The sequence below is a fragment of the Anguilla anguilla genome, chromosome 2 (assembly GCF_013347855.1).
Source record: "Anguilla anguilla isolate fAngAng1 chromosome 2, fAngAng1.pri, whole genome shotgun sequence".
Lineage (NCBI taxonomy): Eukaryota > Metazoa > Chordata > Actinopteri > Anguilliformes > Anguillidae > Anguilla > Anguilla anguilla.
Window position 1 is genome coordinate 34,723,998 of NC_049202.1, and position 15,449 is coordinate 34,739,446.

A 15,449-nucleotide genomic window follows, 5' to 3' on the forward strand; every position below is an offset into this window, starting at 1 on the left:
GTTTCTAGGCGCGGATTTGTCTGTGGAGGAATTCGACTGGATCGACTTTAAAGCAAACATTGACAGGCCCCGTTCGCCTGCATGCACTCTGCGTTAACGTCACCTTGATCCGGGAGTAGCTGCAGGCCTTTCGTCTGCTGTCAAACTTCCTGGTGTACCCGAAGCCAACCGACGCGCAGCTGTTGCTAGCGCGACGTTCACGCCAACGCGCATTCGGGCGGCTAAAACCAGGTCTGTCCGCGACGAGGTGGATCTCCACAGAAGCAGCCCGCTTCTCTTCCTTTTAACTCCGCCGTGAGGTGCGGACTCTTAAATGCCGCCCGTCCAGGTCGCCTAGCGCCAGCTCCTGCCGTTTCCTGTCACCGCCAGCAAAGGAAGTGGCGCAGGCGCAACGTTAAGCGGAATTCCAGGGGACGGTGGCGGCGCAGTGACATCATCATTCATTCCTTCCGGCCGGAGCACCCGGGGACAGATCCAGACGGGGTTACGAGCGTCAGGCCTGCGGTTAGGATGCTGGGCCGGGTCAGGCCGGACCGGAGGGGGCCTCAAACGTTACCGCGCCGCGACCCGGAGGCCGCGCTCCCGCGCATAACCGCCAAGCAGAGCCGCGGCACCTGCTGCCGCGTCCGCCATCGCCGCGGACTCGGCCCGTTAGCGTTCCCCCCGCCGGCCCGCCGGCCCGCCGACCCGCCGACCCGCTGGAGCCCAGTCAAATCAGCAACAGCGCGATAAAAACCTGGATCCAGTTCAGCTGAATGCCAGGCTGAGGCCGCTCCTGCATCGGATTACGGTAGTTTATAAAAAGGCTGTGGAATTTGCGGTACTTGCTTTAAAGCAAAAGCCTGCAAAGCAAACAAACCAACCCAGTTTCAGCAAAAGACACCCTCGGGGTACTTACGCATATGAACTCAGTTAGGTTCTCATCCAAAATCTCCCCGAAGTTCCCCCTCACCCGTACGCTGGCCTTTTCCTATAGCCTACCTCGGACGGTTTACGATACCCTGCAAGGGTGCCTTGTTTTCTACCCAAGACCCAGCATGAGGACCAGGCCAGTACCAAGACTGTTCCATGACCATCTTAAATTAAAAAGTGCCAATTATTGTCTCCATAACAAACAATCATCATGCTTCAACAGGAAAATGAACGTGCCTAATAAAAATGGTGGCACGTGTGACCTGACTGAGGCTGTGGGTCCTAGATGCACAGACAATGATCCATACAGCTAAAGTCTTGATGCTTTCTCACAGTTTTCCACACCTTTCCAAGCCCTTTAAACACTTTAAAGAGCAGGTTTTTTGGAATGTTTTCTTCAAAATTCTAAGTCAATCAATCAATCAATCAATTTTATTTGTGTAGCGCTTTTAACAAAGGAGCTTTGTCACAAAGCAGCTTTACAGAGAACCGGCCCCCAAAGAGTAAGCCTAGGGCAACAGTGGCAAGGAAAAACTCCCTGACTGATAGCAGGAAGAAACCTTGAGCAGAACCGGACTCAGAGGGGGAACCCATCTGCCGCGGGCAGGCACCGGTAAGTCAGTGTTCTAGAACTCCATTGCTTTCAATCACCAGTAGTGATTGTTACATCCGTACTGGAATGTTCGGTGAAGAATGCTCTTAACTGAACATTCAACTAAGATCCAGCCTGAGACAAATGACAACTGCAGCTTCTTCCAAGGTCATGAGAGAGGCAGCCACACCTAATGATCCTTCTGACTGACTATTAAACGCATTCATATCTAGAACCCATCAGCCATACAGGAAAGGAACTGCACTAAATATCCTGTGCTCCAGGTTGGGAGTGAAAAAAATATTGTTCAGTGGGTTTTTTTCTCACCTCACCAGTAGTCTTCATCCTTTCTGAACAGATCCCTGACAAGCAACAGCAGCCTACCCTCGGCTCCATTCACAATCTGTTGTTCTACAAAAGGGGCCAGGCAACCACCGCACTTCAATTGCTTCTAATTGAGGGAAGAGGCGAAACCTCTCAGGGACTCGGGACGCTACGCTAACCACCGCGCGAGCGGGTGACACGGACACGGCGGGATGGATCCCACGCGCGCGAGAGGAGAGGCGCGTCCGGTGAGGAAAGGACGCGTCGCGAATCGCGAATCGCGGTCCGGCGTCCTCCTTTAAAGACGAGCGGGGGACGCACTGCGGGCGAGGACCGGCTCCGCCCACACGGTCCTCACTCCTCTCCCCCCGCCGCAGCCGAAGAGCCGCCTCCCACGCAGACGCCGAGCGCGACACGCGACACTGCGCTGCGGGGGAACCCTCCGGACAAACGTACCTTCTCTCAACGGGCAGGGGGCTTCCGTGGTCCGAGGTGCGCAGCGGCGCGGATGGCGGCCGCGTGCTCCGTGGCGAGCGGCATGCCGCGGGGGCCCGACTGACTGCGCGTCGCCGCCCCCCCCCCCCCCCCCGTCTTTCTTCCTGCCTCTCCCCCGCTTCCACCCCCCACCGCTCCTGCCATTTCTCCAGTCAAATCCCTCATTAATTATGGAGCAGGCAGCCGGCATCCACGGGGCCGGATCAACAATAGGTGGTCTCCGCAAACGAGAGGGGAACGGCAGCATGCAGATGAGCGCAAACACACGCGTCATGTGAGCTAAATGAATGTGCCGGCATGCCGGGCTCACAGTAGTGGTCGCAGATGAACACAAGCGGCGAGAATTACAGCAAAATACAATGCCTTTTACAAAACTGATGCAGCTTGTGGCCAATTACTATCTGTGGTGTAAATGACCCGCACTTGTGTACAATTTGTACACCTGTGTGCGTGTAAACACACAGGCTATGTAAATACATAATATATATCTACACAATAGACATCATATACATATATGATATACACGCGGGCACACAGACACAACACAGTGTGAGTGCAAAGTGTGAGTGCAAAGTTCTACTTCACAATAAACAGAATAACTGTGTGGAGGAATGATTCATCTGTGTAAAAAAGAAACGTGCCATCTTTGCTAGTCCTAGCCTGAATGAGCTTACATGCGGATAACGGACGTTCACGGTGACAAATGTGAACGCAGGGGCGGTTCGGTCGCCAGGGGTGCGGCCGGTGAGACTGACTGCACGCAAACTCCATCATCCTCCACAGCCCCTGACGTCCTGGGGAAGGCATGCTTTACGAAGGGCTTCTCCGGTAATGCAGACGCGCTAGCCGCGTATCGATCGTCTGGAAGAAGAGCGGGAGGAAATGAACTGCCGTCCCATAACACCGGACAAACGGCAGGCTGCCAGAAAGAAAAAAAAACAGGAGTGATCTTTTACATAATTTTTGCCCAGTTTGGCAGAGACAGACAAAAGAAAGTTTAACCTTGCTTATATTACAGCATATGGATAAACTATTTTTAGCGTGCTAATTTAAACAGGATTGCACTACGTGCCCACACGTTTGCAGAGAACTTTGAGCCATCTGGCAGTGTTTTTTTTTTGTTCCTTTATCATAATTAGAAACACCCAGTGACAGGCTTCGGTTGAATTACAGGCTGCCATTACAGGAAACAGACACCATGTTAACCTATATCTGTGGATGCTACGCATCTATTAATTGTCAAAGCCTGCATTTAATTGCAGTCACCTAAGGAAAATGTACAAAAGGCTTTTCATTGAATGTTCAGCCAAGGTTTTTCAGCAGGTAGAGCTCAATGATGACTAACCTCTTTCTCAGACAGTCCGGAGGCAAAGACAGAGGCGGCAGAATCGGACAAAGGCAGCGTGAGTAATGCTCGTCCGCGGAGAAAGAAAGAGGGCTGCCAACGTGTTGGGAGGCGGCGAGTCAAAACTTCTCCTGTCGCCGTAAATGAATAAAAACGATGCAAAGGGTCGAAGGTCGCGGGGCGCTCCGGAGGCAGCGGGCTCCGATGGAAGTGAGTCTTCGGCGGCTCCTCGATCAGACAGGGGGGACTGAAGTTTGCCTGGGGCTTTGATTAATGCACCGTCGTTTGTCTGCCGTCAGCAGCTGGACCGCACGGCAGCAGCTGGCTAATTGGCTAACGGACCGACCGAGGGCCGAGATGAGCTCCTGAGCGGCAGGCTGATCGGGTCCAGCCGACTATCTGCCGCGCTAGAAAGCATCCAGCGCCCAGCCTTCCTCTTACAGTCGCCTCCCTCTATACGGCCCACAGCACCCTGCTCAGGTCTCCCCAAAGCTTCTCTGGTCCCTCTATACCCACCCCCTCCCCAGCTTTCTACATCATTTCGTATTTTCACATCCTCTGGGAATTAACAAACTGTACTATTAACAAATGAATCTGCCCAGTCAAAGCAAATCAGAGTGATCTGATCATGTGAATAGAAAAGGACAACGGAAGAGAAGCTCCAAAATTCTGTATGTAGTGCTATCCTAGGTCTTCAGAGAACGGTTTATCATCCAACCCCCATGTGAGTAAATTCAGGGATGTACATTTTCATGGAATTACATTATTACATTGCATTACATTATAGGCATTTAGCAGACGCTCTTATCCAGAGCGACGTACAACAAGTGCATTGGTTCACAATGTAGAGGTGCAAAAGAAACACTAGAGTGAAGTAAGGATCATAGTGCCAGATGACTGCTGGTGACTAAGCAACTGCCCCACAAACCAGCAGCTAACTAGCTCCACACAATACCTGCTTGATGCAGTCAGTTAGAGCAAATGAGGCTAATAAGATACTACACTTCAAACTACACTTCACAAACAAACACCAAAACTAATGCTGGGCAAACTACAAAACAGGTAGAAGTCTAATCTAGCTACACTAATGGCAAAAAACAGATACTTAGCCCACTCTAGGAGAACTTCTGCGGGTCCTGCACAGCTGAATCCTAATTGCACTTATTGCACTATGCAATATATATGCATGAAATTGGTGAATTTTGCGACAAATATACACTACATGGAGGTACAGGATGGAGGTGCGAGCAGTCTGACTGGTTAGGGCGTGTCCCTCGCACACGCGCGAACCACTCCCTCGGGGAGCCGATTACAGGGCCCGGCTCATAAAGCCTGAACCACCCCACCCCCCCCTGTCGTGACGGGACCCACGCGTTCTGTCTGACTGCTTCCGTGCGTGAGCGTCACCGCGCGAAAGCGTGCGCCCCCGCGTCTCTAAAGCGCTGCTCCTGCTGAAGAAACATGGCTAGGTTCCACTCGTAGCGTAGCGCCCGCTGACCTGACTGGTTCTGCTGTGGCTGTCAGACAGAGGCCTGGGACGGGGAATGAAGCCAGGCAGTCGAGCGCAAGGCCTCCGCACCTCGAGATCCCGCGCAGCTGGAAGACTGAACGTTGCGTCCTGCCGTGCACACTCGAGAAGTGCGTTCAAGTTCAGCGAGCAGAGGCGAATGTTCGTGGCGAACACGTTTTCCTTGAACAGTTCAATTTGAACGGCTTTTTACGAACATTCCAAATTTATTGCATTAAACAGACATGGCGACGAGAGCGTTTGTACTCACAGCCGCTTCTGTGATCATCGATGATAAGAAAACAATAGCTAGCTAGCGAACAATAATAACATAATAACAAATAATTTACAGAAGAGGAGCTGGCTAATTTTCAGGCTAATCGTGCGAGAGCGAGAGCGAGTCAGGAGGGGGCCGAGATTGAGGAACCACAGGCTATTCTCAGGACAAAAGGGCAACTGATGGTAGACATCCTATGTATCACAGACAGACACGATAGCGTTAGCCAGCCCGCATAGTACCTACCATGAGCGGTTCGACCAACGATGGAAAAACGGTGGGTACAGCTCCAGGCTTCTCGGTAGTCGGTGCATTCAAAGTGGACGATACATAGGCTACCCTTAGTCCTCATTTGCGAACTTCTTCGGCTGTTATGTTGGGGTGTCTGATTACATCCAGCCATGTCTGCCACAAAGTTGCATCGCGTGGAAAACTATGAAAATGTGCTTTCAAGTCAAGTTTAACAGGGGCATTATAACAACCGGGTACAATGCACCTCATTATTACACCGATATTGCATCAAACAAAAGCTAGCAGACGTTAGTTTGCTCGATTTCAAAGCTAAGTTAACGGAATGTTTTGCTTCGCTTCTTCTCGATTTGCTGCAAAACGAAATTGAAGAAGAAGAAAAAACCAGAAACCGTACTACTATGTGGACTTGCGCCAAAAAAAATAGGTCTTTGTTTCTAACGTTAGACATTTAAATTGAAATAACTAATCGAAAAATGAAGGGAGACACATTCATCAGAAGGACAATATCAGTCATGAGAAGCAGGGGTGTTATAAAGTGCAATTCCCCTTTAACGGCATCTTCAATTGAAATACCCATCTGGGAACATTTCCCACAATCCAGCGTCCATTTTTGTTCGCCGCAAACTGCCTCCAGCCCTCCTCACGTGCCATTGAAGGCAACGGGGCTCGGAGAGATGACCGCAACAGCGTCCTCCCCTCAGGCGAGGCAGATCAACGCAGAAGCTGGTTTACTGGTTGGGTCGGTCTGCGTACGCCTGTTTAGAGACTGCAGGGACATGGCAGGGCACCTCCTCACGAGAAAGTGTGGAAATGCAGCAAGTGCTGCCTCGTGAAATCAGTGGACTGCCCCGTAACATCAGTGGACTGCCCCGTAACATCAGTGGACTGCCCTTGACATCAGTGGACTGCCTGTGACATCAGTGGGCTGCTGCAGTTGGGTGTCATTTCTCCACAGTGAAGCAGTCACACAGCCTGCATCAGCTGCAGTTAGGATTGCCCTTGATTACAGTTATTATCGCAATGAGGCGCACGTTACACACATGGGAGCCTTTCGGCTAAAGTACCTTCCACAACCAATATGGCTAGCAACACCAAGCGCAAGTAAGTAGAATAACTACTAATACGGTGCTAGATCAAGTGGGCAGTTACGCAACAACCATTTAATGAAAAGCTCATCAGAATCAGTCGCTTCACAAGTATATGAACTGATTCAAATGTAAGTTCTAAAAGGATGTTTCCGTTAGGTTGGGATTTAATTGCCTAATAATGATGTCATGACACCTGTTAAGCAATTTCATGACAGCTAGCTACTTAATCTGAATAGGAGGCTGCTATGCAGTTTTGATGTACAACTGGTTAAAACCTCTATTTGAGCTTTGAACGTTTTGTCTACAAGGAGTTCCATTGCTTTCAACTTTCAATTTCACACAAATTATCTCGAGTTTTCAAGAATCGCCATCATTTGAACCTGCCTTTTTAAAAATCTGATGCATTTCTGATGCATTTTTGCATCAGAAATGCATCAGAAAAAGAGGACCTGGAAAATGTTTTATTTTAACCAAGTGACATATCCTTATACATAATAACATATTCACATGAGAATGTGCATTTTAAAAACATCTAACCACAGCTTGCAGTATTTCTACGCAGTAGTCAATCAGAAAATATAGCTAACCTAAACCTGACAACAGCTCATCAGCTCAAAAAACAGATTGTTTGACGTTAGTACTCTCTTTTATTGATCTATTATCCTCTGCAGTTAGACTTTGTGCTTTTAAACTACTCAGAAAAATTCAGCAAGGTGCCAAAAATGAATGGTGAACTGGGAGGAGGATTCACGCTATGCAAATACAATGGGATAGGCTCCATAAAAGTACTTGTGTTACACCAAAGTGAAATATCCCTTTAATCTTGTGAAAACTGTTCTTTATCATATGCAAAGTGATGCATTTTGAAATTTCTAATAAAGCTCATTTTTAAACGTATAACCAACCACAGAAAACAGACAGAGGTTTTAAAGACTATGCAAGCACATTATGTTCCAACATGTACAAAAGAGAAAAAAAAAAAAAAAGAAACTTAAGGCAAAAATGTTCTTATCAGAGCAAGCTCAAGTATGAACAATGAATACGAATATATAGGGAGAAGTTCCTTTGTTTAAATTTGAGTTCACTTCAGATCACAGCGGTTCAATAAACGTTGAGCTTTTGGCCGCCTGAAATAATTAGTGTTGCATGCACCTATTTTATAGCACTTGCCAGTTATAATTGGTCCATGCCCTTGTTAGTGGTCTCATAGGATTAACCTAACAAAGCCACCAGTCACCAACTACCTGATGGAACACAGTGTACGTCTCCCCCATTGTTCTGTCCCTTTCTCCTGCACAAAAAACTAAATCCTGTATTAATACAACCACTGCTTAAGCCAGGAAAGGAGAACCGTGTGGCTGACATGGTTGAGATTCCGTCATAGGAGAGTTTATACTCTCTACATCTACGTAAATATATTTCAATGAATTAGGCTATCTGACAGAAATATCACATTTTTCTTTTTCATTCATTGCCGTTTTAGTTTCTTTTCTAAATGGCACATCAGCAGTGAAACATAAAGGATGAGCTAGACTTAACTTATCAGTGCAATAAAGGCAGATGTAGGCTAGTCTATGTGGGTCTGAGAAATCAATTTGCAGTATTAACAGTTCTGCTGCCAGTTTAAAACAAACTGTTTTCAATGTGGGGTTGTCACTTCACGTGTATTTACACCGTCTACAATGTTTGGGTCAATTACCTCAATTTGCACTGTCATTCTTCCGCAAGCAAGGACTTGATTGTTTTCAGTAAACAGTTTGTCAGGTCTCTGTTGTTGTCCTTTTTAAATGCTTCCGATGCTTGAGTAGCCGTCACACCAAAGCCTATAAATAGCCCAACATTTATTGTAGGCATGGGTGGTTACGTACCAATGGAGACTTGATTTGTTGAAATCACGTACGCATGCTAGATATGACAGTGGTAATATAATGCTGGAACATATCGATGCTATTACCGTATGCTGATGGTGCCTAGGACATGGCTTCTTGCAGCAGCAACAAAATGTAACTTGCAGTGAGCTAAAGTTAGCCAACTTGAGGCTGTTTGATAAAAATTTGAAACCAAACACGGCAAAGCTTGCTAGCTAGCTAGTTAGCAATAGAACACATTTTGGTTATTTTATAGTTTGCTAGTGTTCATGTGTCTAGTGTCAGGATGCTTTCAATAAGCGTCACCATCCAAACCTGTCCTTTTAAAGCCTATTCTTTTACAAAAAAAAAAAAAAAACTGTCTGAGTTCTTCACATTTATGTTTTGCCAACTAAACAAATCAGTCCAGGTAAAATCACAGCACAACTTTTGCTCTTCCATTGGCGTATGTGAGAAAGCCAGTCTTGCAGCTGGTGCTATCCTGGTCCGAATAGGCAGAACTGAGCATGTAAGAGAACAGTGCATTTACTCCCAGAGCAAGCGCTACGGCCATGACTGGCAAGCCCCGCCCACGGCTGCCAGGGCCCCTCCAGCCGTCCTCCAGCCAAGTGCTCACGGTTCCCCACAATAACACCGCCGATTAGGGTTGGGGAGATGACTCCAGACACCCCAGCAGAATCACCTTTACCTCTGCATTTTTAGAGTTCATACCGTTTTGAGAAACTCACATATTTGTTGACTGCTGTCTGACACTTTCTGCAACAATAAACACCCCCAAACAAGAGCTTGTCAAACCTAATGGGGAGAAAAAAATCAAGTATTGGCATTTTTATAACTCCACAAATATGCGATTGACTCAAAGGAAAAAAAGACAACTACGGTGTTTAGTCAGGACCACAATTGCTGGGAGTTAGGCCTAGTGGTACGAAAACTGAATGAGCGCAACATACGCACCGCACGGCTAAACCGAATTCCAGCACATCAATCCACATGTTTTTGCTTTAAAGGGAAAATTCCCTCCTTCACTATACTGCTTAAAAATGATTTCACCAGCTGGCTGATAGTTAATTATATAGCCCATGTCCCACAGGACGGTTTAAAAATGCATGGGGATCACAGCCCCCTCTTTCCTCCAGCGCCCTCCCTGCTATGACCACCCCCCCTCATCCCCACAGGGTCTGGCAGACCAGTACCGTTCCTGGAAATGGGGAGAAAGGCCTGTTCACTCCCTGTGGGCAGAGATAAGGGCTTGGAGACAAGGCAGAGCATTTGGGCACTGAAAATCACGTTTGGAACAGCACCCTCCCGTCGCTGGATTCTCGTTAGTCGAGAGGGGGACAAATATATTCATATGTGCTGCAGTCAGTATGCAGTTGCAGAGAGGAACCGTGAGGAAATCAAGGATTAACTCAAGAAGCAATTATATTAAACGAAAAGTTTCCGGAGCTGATGCCAAGGCCTAGCTGGTCAGTAAACTGGGCCACTGTCGCAATGGCGGGACCTTCTCGGCAAGAGGGAACTCCAGACTGCATGTGTGAGCGTCTGAGTGCGTGTGTGTGAGTGTATGCATGTGCCTCCAGTGACGCGGGGGTCACTGCAAACACATGGTGTAGCAGTCTCAAGTACTTCAACAAACAATCTGCTGATCATTGAGCATAAACTGCATTACTGCCTTTATCTTCACTAGTCTGGTCTCAATCAAAATGGGGAAAACCAGCTCACTAGTTACTGTATGCCATTTATGAACTGGAGTGCCTCATTGTGAACAAACCAAAGATGTCCTTAGCAACCAGAATGCAACATATTGCTCATACCCATCGGTAAGCAAGCCCACACAATTCCTTCAGGAATTGTAACCTTTCTAGTTTCAACCTATAATTTAAAAAATATCAGCCAAATAACTCTTTCATACAGAATTTGTTTAGATCTATACAACTAGAGCTGTTGTTCAATTTAAAAGCACAAAACACATCCTAACCGCTTCGCAACATCCGCTTTGGCTAGAACTTTTCACCAAGACGAAAAGACATCAGCTCCTCAACACAGTTGTGCAACTGAACTGCGTGACATTTGATTGGCCCTGCATCGTAATGAAACCGCAGACAAAAACAATAAACAAAAACCGCCCATTATCAAAACACATACCCTGCATTTCCATTGGCATGAACTTAAGACCTTATCCGTCACAGCTGTTGGACATGGTTAAACTAGACAATGTTATACGGCAACCGCAAAATGTTTTTAATCACCTCAAACCTGAACAAACCCACGGGGTCACCCGGCTGTTGTAATAGCCTTTTCCTTTTACCGCAGAATATGACAGCACTGCGAGATAAGCCCCTGTCAAGATCACACACCAGACGTGCGATAACACGCAAAATGAGGTAGCCGCTGGCCAGCAGCCACCAGGCCAGTTTCCCACAAACCGCCTCAATTAAGGTCAGCTGTCCGTCATGGAAAAGGGTAATGTCTCCAACGGGGTCTGCGGGCTGCACCTCAAAGCTCATCGGCAGAACCGACACTGATACTGACTGGTTGCATCCACGCTGGCGGTGTGAATAAGGCGGCCGTTCACGATTGGGGCCGACTGCTCTAAATGAGAAGGAGATCATCAATGCATCTAACTGATTATACATTGGGCACCGCATGCAGTCCTGCCCATTGCTGAGATTAGGATCCAATGGCGGAAATGCAGGAGGGACCCCGACAGCCTTGGATCTCCAGACGCTTTCTGACGAGTCGCGAGCGAGGAGAGCCTCGATGCGCCAGAACAGCGCTGGAATGAGAACAAAGAAGTGTCGCAACCCCCCACCCTCCGAACCCCAGAGGTAGAGCTGCGAGACGCGACCATAGGGAAGCACAGGTCTGCCTGGCCCAGACCACGATATGTCTTGCTTATAGGACACTTATTATTTGCACGTAGGGAAGGCAAAGGAGCTCAGGTGTGTGTGTGTGCCTGTGTGTGTGTGTTGGGGTACATAAAAAAATGCAGATGGACACATCTACACAAAAAGGGAAAGAAAATACATAAAACCACATCCTTGAGATAGCCCAATTGGTTTGGCTATCCATGAGCCAATGTGCCTTTCGCACAGAAATCATACAGGCACATCATGGAAACTGTGAGTGGGGGTAGCAGAAAGGAAGAGGGAGACAGAAATACAGTCAATGCAGAAATATTAGATTTCATTGCCACCGGCAGATTTCCTTCAGCCATGGGATTTAGGTTAAAACACGGGGGCTACTCGTCCCTACATAGATCACCTTTTTAAAGAAGCACTAGACAGCAGATTCTATATGCGCCTAATAATGATGACACATAAATAAACAGTCAGGCATTTATAATCCGCCCACTGTGCACATAATAAAGCCCTGGGAAGCAGACCTGATGATAACAAGTGTGTGATCGCATGGAAAGAGGAAGCCTCAGAGACTGTGACTGCACCTGCTGTGAGAGCCTCTACCTGAAATCACAGGTGGACCAATAAAGCAGCATACCTCTCCTTTACCGACATGAAAGTCTACATCTGATTGTCTGGGAAGCAGTGAAAATGCAGGAATAAGTCCTCATAGTTGGAGAATTATTCACAGGAACGTAGGTTTCCCAAACCTCCATACACTGAGAGCAGCGCCTGCTGAGATTCACATGCATGGGGCAACAGCCTAGTGAATCATCCCTGGGAAAACTGGCTGTTATCCGACCTGGACTTATGACTAACGCTTTGTTTTTAATTCAGGATAACTGTACCATTGTCCCACGCTCACTATTCGATTGGAACTGGACTAAAAACTAACGGAAACCCTATTTACAGTAACTGGTCTGGAAATCACAAGAAGGAGGAGATGCTCATTCAGTGTGGAGTTTTACACTTTTTACACTTCTATGAAAATGGCATTTCTTAAGGCAATGGGAACTTTTAAGACAATTACTGTACATGTTTTTGCATGGGTAGCCTCCAACCAACCAGCTCTTCTGAAGCAACTGTGGTCATAAAACAGTAGGAAGGTTTTATCGTTCCATTAAAATGACGTGTCCGGCAGCACAAACACCGTGGTTTTAAAGCAAGATCTGTATGAAAAGAAATTAACAGACATTGTTTGCGGCGACTCTTCTGCTAGCCTTAGTAGCGTTTCTTGAGTAGAGATATCAAAAGGCTATATCAGAGAACATTTCAGCTGCTTACAAACTAGATCGCAGTTCAAATATTTTAAACTTGGCGCCTCTGGCGCCCTCTTTCGCAACAAAGGGCAGGGCCACTGTAGTGTTCGCTGTATCACAAAAGAAACTAAGCGCTCTGTATTGTAAAATAATATAATTAGCCGACCTTAAGGTGCACGTTGCAGATTAGGCCTATGTATTGAGTTTAAATTCACTTCTGGCCAATTCTTCCTCAGACGAGTCACTGTCATTTGCAGAACATCAGCTGAGTTCTCACTATTTGTGGAGCAGAACTGTCCACTAACAACCTTTAATTTTACAACATGGACTTATTTGAACAGCCAGGTTTGCCCTTATTTCGCCCTGAGTGTGCGGTACAGTGCCCCGACCGCGAATAATGCAGCCATTAGCTTCAGTTACAGGGGATGCTATTTTACAAATGCTTCAGAAAACACACTCGTTACCAAATGCACGATTAGCATTAATTAAATGTTAAATTACATATTTACATGGATTCGTGCGCATGGTAGCAGAAACGAAAGAATGTCTCAGTGTTCAGTCTAACGTACAAAGATGTCATGTAGTATACATCTACCCACAGCAAGCCAAGATGAATGATTAGAAGACACAAATTTTGGCAATTAAATGCGAAATTTGTCGTCTGGTGCCCGCTACTCAGCGAATGACAGCGCATTCTGCCGTGCGTTATTTTTTAAATTGGACCTTCAGCGCACCCCACCCTTCGTATTTAAGTTTGCCACCTGTGGTTACATTTTATTCACAATAAAGTTTAATTGATCCTGCAGTCACTGTTCTTTATGATTAATACTCAACTAAACATCCATTCATCAAGCATATCAGCTTATCCACTGCTGTTTTGCTTGCATATTGTTCGTGATAACTTCCATTCATACTGTAAAGTACTGATGTCATTATGCATTTAAAGTAATTACCTACAGGGCTGGGAAATAAGACATGAATCACCTTTATTCAGAAGTTCAACGCTAACCATACAAGCGGGAAAAATGTGCTTTAGCAACTAATTCAGCTTGTTCACGTGACAAAAAACTACACGATTTACAAACTAGATCGCTGAAGGAAATGTCACACATTCGCAACTTACCTTGTTTAAACATTTACCAAATTGCAATTTTCTATTTTACTACAAGTACCACAGTTCGCGATTGAAGATATTGTCAGTTAGCTAGCAATGGATACAATTTAGGAATATGGTTTCTACGCAGTTGACAACGACACATGTCGACTGGTGTAATAGATAACATGGTTAACTATGACATCTACGAAAACTGCGACCAGACTTATACCATTAACTTGGTCAGCTATTGACTAGATTAACAAGCCAGATAACATGTTTACTAGCTACTGCATGTACAGCTTGCTAATGCTAAATTTTTACAAATGACTATAAAGTAAACTAGTTAAGCGTAGATAGCTAGCCAGCATTAGTTCTAAACCTCAGCTCCCGAGCCAGCTATCGATACATATCTCAAACACAATGCAAAGCATATATTTTCGACTAGCCGACTAGCTCTCAATTGCCTGTACTTAATTGGTGACATTCAACCACATTTATATCAGATAGCAGATTTATAAGCCAAGCAGTCATTACGTACTGTCGAATGTAGCTTGAAAACTAGCGTGTTGAGTTGCACTCAAATAACCAGTCGTCTAACGTTAGCTACCACTACCTGCCAAACGCCCGGAGGTAGCTAGCTAACATTAGCTAGCAAATTCGCCAACAGATAACGTGCTTCTCGATGCGGCTTCTGTGGTTAGCTTGCTACGTTAACTAATTAGCGACTGTTAGCTGAATAGCAAGGTACCGAGCACTAATTCATTTACAGAGCTCAATGACAACTAAATATCCAGACCATTTAAAGACATGACGTTATTGAAAACGTGAGTATCACCAGCTAGAGATTCCTACAATATCACCTACCTTGCAGTTCCTCCGTCCTCCTCGTTCGTTCAACCAACACAACTGCAGTTTCTTGCTCGTGTGCAGCCGGTCTTACGGCTCCTCTTCCCGTACAGCTATTGATATAATTTGAACACTGGCAAACGAACTATTTGTTTTTCTTAGTTTTTTTCTATCCACCTTCCTTTTTTACTCAAACAAATCGTTTTTATCTTAGTTCTATAACGGGATAAGCACATAAAAAGAGAGTAAGTGGAAACGGCTCGTCAGAGGTAAGCAAAGCCAGTAAGTTCGCCTCGCGCTGCTACAGTCCCAAGGCTCCAGTGCACAAGGAGAGCGGACGGTCGATTCATAACAAAAACACGCATCTGCCAGGAATACGCAGTGTGTAGCGCGAGCACGCCTATCGGTACAACTACTGCCTAGCCAGAATGCTGCGAGCGGCAGGAAGGAGTTAAATTATTCATGGGGGGGGGGCATTCGCAACAGATATGTTGGGAATTATTCAAGAAGACGGCATGGTCGATGGCAATCAAATCTTTATTTCATCTTCCCATGGATATATATTTTTTTTAAATTGATGCGATAGAAAGGTGAAAGACAAACTGAATGTAAGCAGTGACTCCACCTGGTACGAACTGCGGTATTGTATGGGATGTTTGATAACCACTTAATCTCTGCCCCCTTTAAT

At 46.3% G+C, this 15,449-nt stretch overlaps 1 protein-coding gene across 4 annotated transcripts in view; it reads right to left on the minus strand.

The window, feature by feature from the left end:
* tanc2b (tetratricopeptide repeat, ankyrin repeat and coiled-coil containing 2b) overlaps window positions 1-15,192 on the minus strand; it is a 243,509-nt gene extending 228,317 nt beyond the window's left edge. For 3 of the 4 annotated variants that reach the window (XM_035405991.1, XM_035405993.1, XM_035405989.1), the window contains exon 1: window positions 14,780-15,192. The gene's annotated coding sequence lies outside the window, so the exon portion shown is untranslated. The remainder of the gene's footprint in view (window positions 1-14,779) is intronic. The other variant, XM_035405995.1, reaches the window with a different exon arrangement.
* Between the last annotated feature and the right edge of the window lie 257 nt (window positions 15,193-15,449).